Source organism: Sorex fumeus, unplaced genomic scaffold (assembly GCF_029834395.1).
Source record: "Sorex fumeus unplaced genomic scaffold, SorFum_2.1 ptg000007l, whole genome shotgun sequence".
NCBI lineage: Eukaryota > Metazoa > Chordata > Mammalia > Eulipotyphla > Soricidae > Sorex > Sorex fumeus.
Genome location: NW_026606064.1, coordinates 38,603,719 through 38,611,669, shown reverse-complemented (window position 1 = coordinate 38,611,669; position 7,951 = coordinate 38,603,719).

Below are 7,951 nucleotides of genomic sequence, written 5' to 3'. Positions count from 1 at the left end.
GCCCGTGTGGCCAAGCACATGCGGTACCTGAGCACACGTATTGCCCGCATCTTCCCTCTTGAGATGTGTACTTAAAAGTACACAGTAATGCTTTCCTATGTAATTCTGGAGGGTGTGTAGGGGCTCTCTCTGTCCTTGAAGAAGCCCGAGCTCTCTCTTCCGCGTTACTCTTTCTCTCTTACTTTCCACTCTCTCCCACTCTCTCTCCCTCCTTTCCTTCAAAAAACCCTCCAAATAAAACCTGTTTACTTCACTGCTTGTCTACTCCTGAAATTCTTTTCTGTGACGAGACAAGAACTCAGTAACCCTGGGTCCTGGGTGGCAGAGGCAGATCGGGAGAAAGTGACCGTCGTTCTCCAGACTCATGTGAGCCACCTGTGGGATCAACTGACATCAATTTGATTTGGCATTTCTCACACAAACCTGGAGATTGTATTTCCCAGGGTCTTGTCTTAAGATTGTCTACAAATTAAATCGTTAGTTTCCTGATAAAGTTTAGAGACCAAGATCTGTAAAAGGGTTAAGGATAATGTTTACCGGGCATTTAAAGAAGGGGCTCAGGGGCCAAAGTGATAGTACAGTAGTAGGTAGAGTGTTTGCCTTGCAAATGGACTACTGGAGTTTGATCCATGACATCTCTCTCATATGGTCCCCTGATCTCCACCAAGAGTAATTCCTGAATGCAGAGTCAGGAGAACCCCTGAGAAATGCTGGATGTGACGATCACCATCACGATCATCCTGTTGTTCGTCGATTTCCTCGAGCAGGCACCAGTAACGTCTCCTTCTTTTCCTAGCCCTGAGATTTTAAAAGAGCCATTTCAATGCTCTTTCAGGATTAGGAGAATGAGACCCATCATTGTTATTGGTATTTGGCATATTGAGTACGACACGGGAAGTTTGCCAGACTCTGCCATGCGGGCAAGTTACTTTTTGTAGCCTGCCAGGTTCTCCAAAAGAAAAATAAGACAATAAGATGTCTAGCGGTCACAGATGCGGCTGCACGCTTCCGGGAGCTGGGTTTTATAGTCTCTGCGTCTTGGCTGTTGATGGGACCAACCTGGCACTGGCAGCAGCTGGTGGGTGTGACGCCTACCTACTGGAAGATGGGGGGTCTGGGTGGAGATGGTCCAGTCCCAATCCGAGTAGACTTGGAGACCTCAGCCCTAGGACACGCATGCCTGGGTTCCTCTGCCAGTTCTTTCATGCATGAGGCCCATCCGGACGTGTGAAGAGTGGTCCCAGCATGGCCGTGGCTGGCTCCGGAGGTCCTCAGCTTCTGGGGCTCTGCTCGGGACGGGGGTGGGGGGGGAGAGAAACTCAATCCTCCCCCCTCCATGGGGCCCCGGTGAGGACAGCCAGGCACGGAGGCAGGAGACTCTGATGCTGTATGTGACGCAAAAAAAGGGAAAAAAGCAAAATTATGGGACTCAGGCACCCCCCCCAACACACACACACACACACACTCACAATTCTGGGTGACTTGGGCAACTATTGACTCCATTATCCAGGTTTGGGTAGGAACAGCTAGGGAGGAGAATGTTAAGTATGAGATAGGAGATTTTTCTCAGGAGTTGGGTTAAGATACTTTTAAGAAGATTAAAGACAAAACAAAGAAAGTTCCTAATGCCCAGAGAAGTATGCCCTTTGGTCCTCCCATGCCCAAATTCCGAAACCGGAGCACTTTTCCCACAGAAATGTACTCTCGAGGCAAAAATCTTCCCGAAGCTGATGAGTTGGTGTTCCATGCTGGCATTAAGCTAAACAGACACCCATCTCCTTCATATGGTTCAACTTCTAATACATCCTATGAAGGCGATGTGGATGAAGAGCCAGCTGCCACCTCCTCAGACTCTGAAAGCGATTCGATAAGGAAGCTCCCCCATAAAGACCATTGCTCCTTTGTCAAGCAGCCTCCAGGCTGCCCTAAATGTGCTCCCAGATGAAGCTTAGAGCTAAGAGCCCATAAGTGGTCAAACTTAACCTAGACCCCATGAACTCTGTCTCCTTTTCCCCATCTATCTGAAGTAAATCAGCCTCCATCTTACATGAGCCACCCATGGGGTCCACTGACATCAGTGGGATTGGTGTCAGAGTATTGAATGTAATAAATCATTGTGAACAACTTTATAAAAGCAATTTTTTAAAAATTAATTAAATAAAAAAAGGACAGACTGTCATTTAAAAACTCCCATGCCAAGGAGGTCAAATCAGCAGCAGGTGTAGCTTGACAGCCACCTAGTGGAGCTGGCAGGGTTTGGGCCCTTAGATGGCAGGGGCTCATCGGATAACTTTATCAGGCTTAACCTTCCTAGCCAGTCCCGGGATGGCAGAAGTGGGACGAGAGAAAGTGACCATCTTTCTCCTTCTGTCTCATTAAACCACCCGTGGAGGCCCATCAACTTCATATACATGATACATGTAAAACTTATACATAGAAAATTTTGCTTAAATTTTACCTTTTTCATTCTCAGAGAAAACTGTATTCTTAGGAAAGTGTGATTTTTTTTATTCATTTTGTTAGGAGATTCCATGTAGGGAATCAGTTCCTCTAGTTTTATAGCTATAGCAGGCAGGGGTTGGATATTCAAACTACAAGCACAGTTTAAGGGTTTAAGGGTGTGCATTTACACTGAGGGTTTTTTTTTTTTTTTTTTTTTTTTTGCTTTTTGGGTCACACCCAGCGATGCACAGGGGTTACTCCTGGTTCATGCACTCAGGAATTACTCCTGGAGGTGCTCAGGGCACCATATGGTATGCTGGGAATCGGACCCGGGTCAGGCCACATGCAAGGCAAATGCCCTACCCGCTGTGCTATCACTCCAGCCCCTACACTGAGTTTTTGAAGTTCTAACTCACTCCTCAGAGAAAATAAGAAAAAATGACCTTAGTTATACAGCAAAGGAAGTCAGACATTGGAAAATCTCACTTCAGATGCAGTTTCTAGAAATATATATATAGTTTATATATAAGTACATATACTTATGTATGGGCTGGAACGATAACACAGCGGTAGGGCGTTTGCCTTGCATGCAGCCAACATGGCCGACGCGAGTTCGATTCCTCCGCCCCTCTCGGAGAGCCTGGCAAGCTACCAAGAGTATCTCGCCCACACGGCAGAGCCTGGCAAGCTCCCCGTGACGTATTCGATATGCCAAACACAGTAACAACAAAGTCTCCAATGCAGACGTTACTGGGCCCGCTCGAGCAAATCGACGAACAACGGGAGGGCCTTTACTTAATTTTACTTACTTATATATAGTTTATACAGTTTCTAGAAGTACACACACACATATATGTATGTGTGTATATAATATATATATATATATATATGTAAAGGTAAAGGTAAAGGCCCTCCCGTTGTTCGTCGATTTGCTCGAGCGGGCCCAGTAACGTCTCCATTGGAGACTTTGTTGTTACTGCGTCTGGCATATCGAATACGTCACGGGGAGCTTGCCAGGCTCTGCCGTGCGGGCGAGATACTCTCGGTAGCTTGCCGGGCTCTCGAGAGGGGCGGAGGAATCGAACTCGGGTCGGCCATGTTGGCTGCGTGCAAGGCAAACGCCTTACCACTGTGCTATCGCTCTAGCCCACAGTAACAACAAATATATATATATATATATTTATATTTATATACATACATCCAGCGTGACTCAGTCTTTCTCAGGCAAACCTACATTTTTTATGAGAGTGCATTTTCTTCTTTATTTCAATAGGAGTTCCGGGGTATGTTAATATTAGAAACAAGTAACTAGTTTTCAAACAAAAGTAGAGAGAAGTTGCAACATCTCTTTGCAAGTGTCATTCAAAGAACTACATATAATAGAAGTGGGGTTAAGCTACAGCAAACTATAGCTCAGAGAAAACTATGTGCTTAGGAAGTGTACTTTCCTATTGATTTCAATTGGTTATTCAACATGTTTTGATGCATGGAATAACGCCATTTAAAATTATAGCCATAATACAGAAAGTGATATATTCTAACACCAATGTCTTTCAAGAAAGTGCATATACAGAGGGTAGGGCATTTGCCTTGCATGCAGCCAACCTGGGTCGTTCCCCAGCATCCCATATGGTCCCCCCAGCACCATCAGGAGTGATTCCTGAGTGCAGAGCCAGGAGTAACCCTTGAGTATTACTGGGTGGGACACAAAGAGCAAAATTTCTTTAAAGTGCATATGCATTAATTTTGCCTGCTCTTTACTCTGATTAAACTACATTCTTAGAAAGGTGCATATACCTTTTAATCTCAATGGAGATTCAGTGTAAGAAATATGTCCTACAAGGGGTTTATATATCAAGGATATATAAAGTACTGGTTGAACTCCACAAGAAGAAAACAACCAACCCCGTCAAAAAATGGGGCGACGAAAAGAACAGAAACTTTCTCAAAGAAGAAATTCGAATGGCAAAAAGGCACATGAGAAAATGCTCTACATCATTAATCATCAGGAAGATGCAGATCAAAACAACAATGAGATACCATCTCACACCACAGAGACTGGCCCACATCCAAAAGAACAAAAGCAACTGGTACTGGTGCGGATGTGGCGAGAAAGGGACCCTCCTTCACTGCTGGTGGGAATGCCAAATGGTTCCGCCCTTTTGGAAAACAGTATGGACGATTCTCAAAAAATTAGAAATTGGGCTCCCATTTGACCCAGCAATACCACTCCTGGGAATATATCCCCGAGAGGTAAAAAAGTACAGTCGAAACGACATCTGCACTTGTATGTTCATTGCTGCACTGCTCACAATAGCCAAAATCTGGGGAAAAACCTGAGTGCCTGAGAACAGATGACTTAAAGAAACTTTGGTACATCTACACAATGGAGTACTATGCAGCTGTTAGAAAAGATGAAGTCATGAAATTTACATACAAGTGGTACTACATGGAAAGTATCATGCTGAGCGAAATGAGTCAGAAACAGAGGGAGAGACATAGAAAGATTGTATTCATCTGGGGAATATAAAGTAACAAAATAGGAGACTAACACCCAAGAATAGCTGAGATAAGTACCAGGAGGTTCACTCCATGGCTTGGAGGTCAGCTACACATGCTAGGGGAAAAGGCAGCTCAGATAGAGAAGGGAACACCAAGTAAAGGGTGTTGGCAGTATCCTCCCAGGATGGGAGAAGCATGCTGAAAGTAGATTATAGACCGAACATGAATGCCATTTAATGCCTCTTTTGCAAACCACAGCAGCTAAAAGGAGAGAGAGAGAACAAAAGGGAATGAGGGAATTCCCTGCCATAGAGGCGAGGTGGAATGGGGGAGAGGGGGGTTGGGGTGGGAGGGTTACTGGGATCATTGGTGGTGGAGTGTGTAAACACAAAAGGACAGCAGCAGTCCATCTCTTCTGCCGCCTGCGTTCAGTAGTGCCAGGCCATTTCCCCACTCCAGGGAGGTCGACAGCGATAGGCAGGCAAAGGAAGGAAACGAGGGCCAGGGTGGTTGATCTTAGTTGCAGTTTATTCCAATCCTCTCTCCACTCACTCCTCTCCTCTGCCTCCCCCTAGCCAACTTTTACAGTTTCATTATATCCTAGAAATTGAAGTCATGAAGGGCCCAGTTTCTCTCAGACCGATCACCCGCGGTTCTCTCAGACCATCTCTCCCCCAGAAAGCCCCAAAATCTCCTTATATAGATCATGGTACCTGTAAAGGGCTCAATGCAGTGATGTCATCAAAAGGAGTTACAGAGGGGCTGGAGCAATAGCACAGAGGGTAGGGCATTTGCCTTGCATGCAGCTGACCTAGGTTCGATTCCCAGCATCCCATATGGTCCCCTGAGCACCGCCAGGAGTAATTCCTGAGTGCATGAACCAGGAGTGACTCCTGTGCATCACCGGGTGTGACCAAAAAAGCAAAAAAAAAAAAAAAAAGGAGAAAAAGGAGTTACAGAAAGAACATTGAGGCAGCAAAACATACACTGTTTCTTTACATCTGTAGGCCAGTAATTTTGACCTCCGGAAAGAAGATACAAAACCAAGACTGAAACCTTTCTTGGGCTACAAGCACTTGGATTGCATCCCAAAGACTAGTCTGGCTAGAACCTGGAATCTACATCCCAAAGATCAGGCCTGAGATCTGCATGACAAAGATCATCCAGGTTTCTGTGAGAAAAGAAAAACTGCCTCTTACAATATATTGAAATTGTTTACTGAAGGCACTTTGAAGGGGAGAAATGTTCAGCCTCATCCAAACTAGTCCGGACACACGGGAAAGCCGCTTCTAGACAGATTCTCATTTAGCAGATCAACCCACCCTAGAACGGAATCCCCTGAGTGTGCTTCTCTCCTGTCCAACAAACATATAAGCATACATAATATAAATCATTTTGTATGGACACAGTCAGAAATACTTTAAAACAAAATATGAGATTAATACCCAAGAATAGCTGAGATCAGCACCAGGAGGATTACTCCATAGCTTAGAGGCCAGCCGGGCATTCTAGGGGAAAGGGCAGCTCAGATAGAGAAGGGAGCACCAAATAAAGGGTGTTTGGAGGATCCTCCCAGGAGGGGAGAGGCATGTTGAAAGTAAACTATGGACTGAACATGTTTGCCACTCAATGCCTCTTTTGCAGACCACAACACCCAAAAGGAGAGAGAAAACAAAAGGGAATGCCCTGCCACAAAGGCAGGGTGGGATGGGGGGATGGGGATGGGAGGGATATTATCCATGGTGGTGGAAAATGGGCACTGGTGGAGGGATGGGTATTTGATCATTGTATAATCGAAACCCAAGCACAAAAAATTGTAAATCTACAACTGTACCTCATGGTGTTTCACTAATAAAAATTTAAAAAAAAAAAGAAATACTTTAAGCTTATAGAATTGCTCTCCTAGGGCCATCTCAATCTCAGACTACGGTGCTCAGGCCAGATAGTCTTTCCTATCCCTAGCAGGGTCCTAGTCTCGTCGTTACTTTTGGATCATGACAGCATTTGTCTATGATCAAACTCCTAACTTATAGTTAAGAATTGTGGCACTTTGGCCTGGCCCATCTCTATGCCAGGGTAGCACGTAGCTTACAGCTTTCCTTGGTTCCATCCAGTCCCTCATTGGGACCTCACTTTGGGGGGGGGGGGGCGCTAGGAAATGAGGGCAACTGAGGCTTAAGTTGAGAAAGCAAATGCCCGGGAATGAATAATATTCAAAGCCAATTAAATCCTAAGTTACAAAGCATAATATTAACTGTCTTCCTGTATCTATACAAAAAGGACATTGCATTAAAGTAAACTATTCAAAAGACATCAGGAGAAGAGAAAGGCAATATTAACTTACAGTACAAGTTCAGTGTCCTAGAAGGATCTGAACTTACAAATCCTGATTAGGGGGAAAGCTGATTAATTGGTTGGGGAAGAGAGCATAAAGAACTGGTTACAGATAAAGAAAGGAATGGGAGTGACTTGGGAGCACTGTGATGGGTACAACCTGATAAACCTAAGCTCCTTGTAGCAGGAGCCAGCTGTAAAATCTTATCACGCCGAAGGTTGTATGTTCACGGGCTCACTGGACGGCACTGTTTCACCGCCTGCGTTCGGTGCTCTTGAGCCACTGTGTGTGGCCTGGATCGGAACGGCTGTTGGCCAAGGGCAGACGGAAGAAAAAACGGGGGCCAGGCCGGTCTATATCAATAGTAGTTTATTCCAATCCCCTTCACTCTTGTCTTTCTCTGCCTCCTTCTCTCCTGGGCCCCAGTCTTGGAAGCTCTCTCCTTCTGGCTCTGACTCTGGATCTCTGGAGCCCGAGCTCTCTCACTTCTGACCCCCTTTTCCGAGCTTACGTCTTAGTTTATATAGCAGTCACATAAGGCGGTGACATAAAGGTGGGTTGAATACTGACGAATCAACAAAGAGAGGTAAGACCACTCCTCCAGGAGATTAACTCAAGGATAAAATCTCATCTACAGAGATTACTTCAGATTACTAGGAGATCCACCCAAGG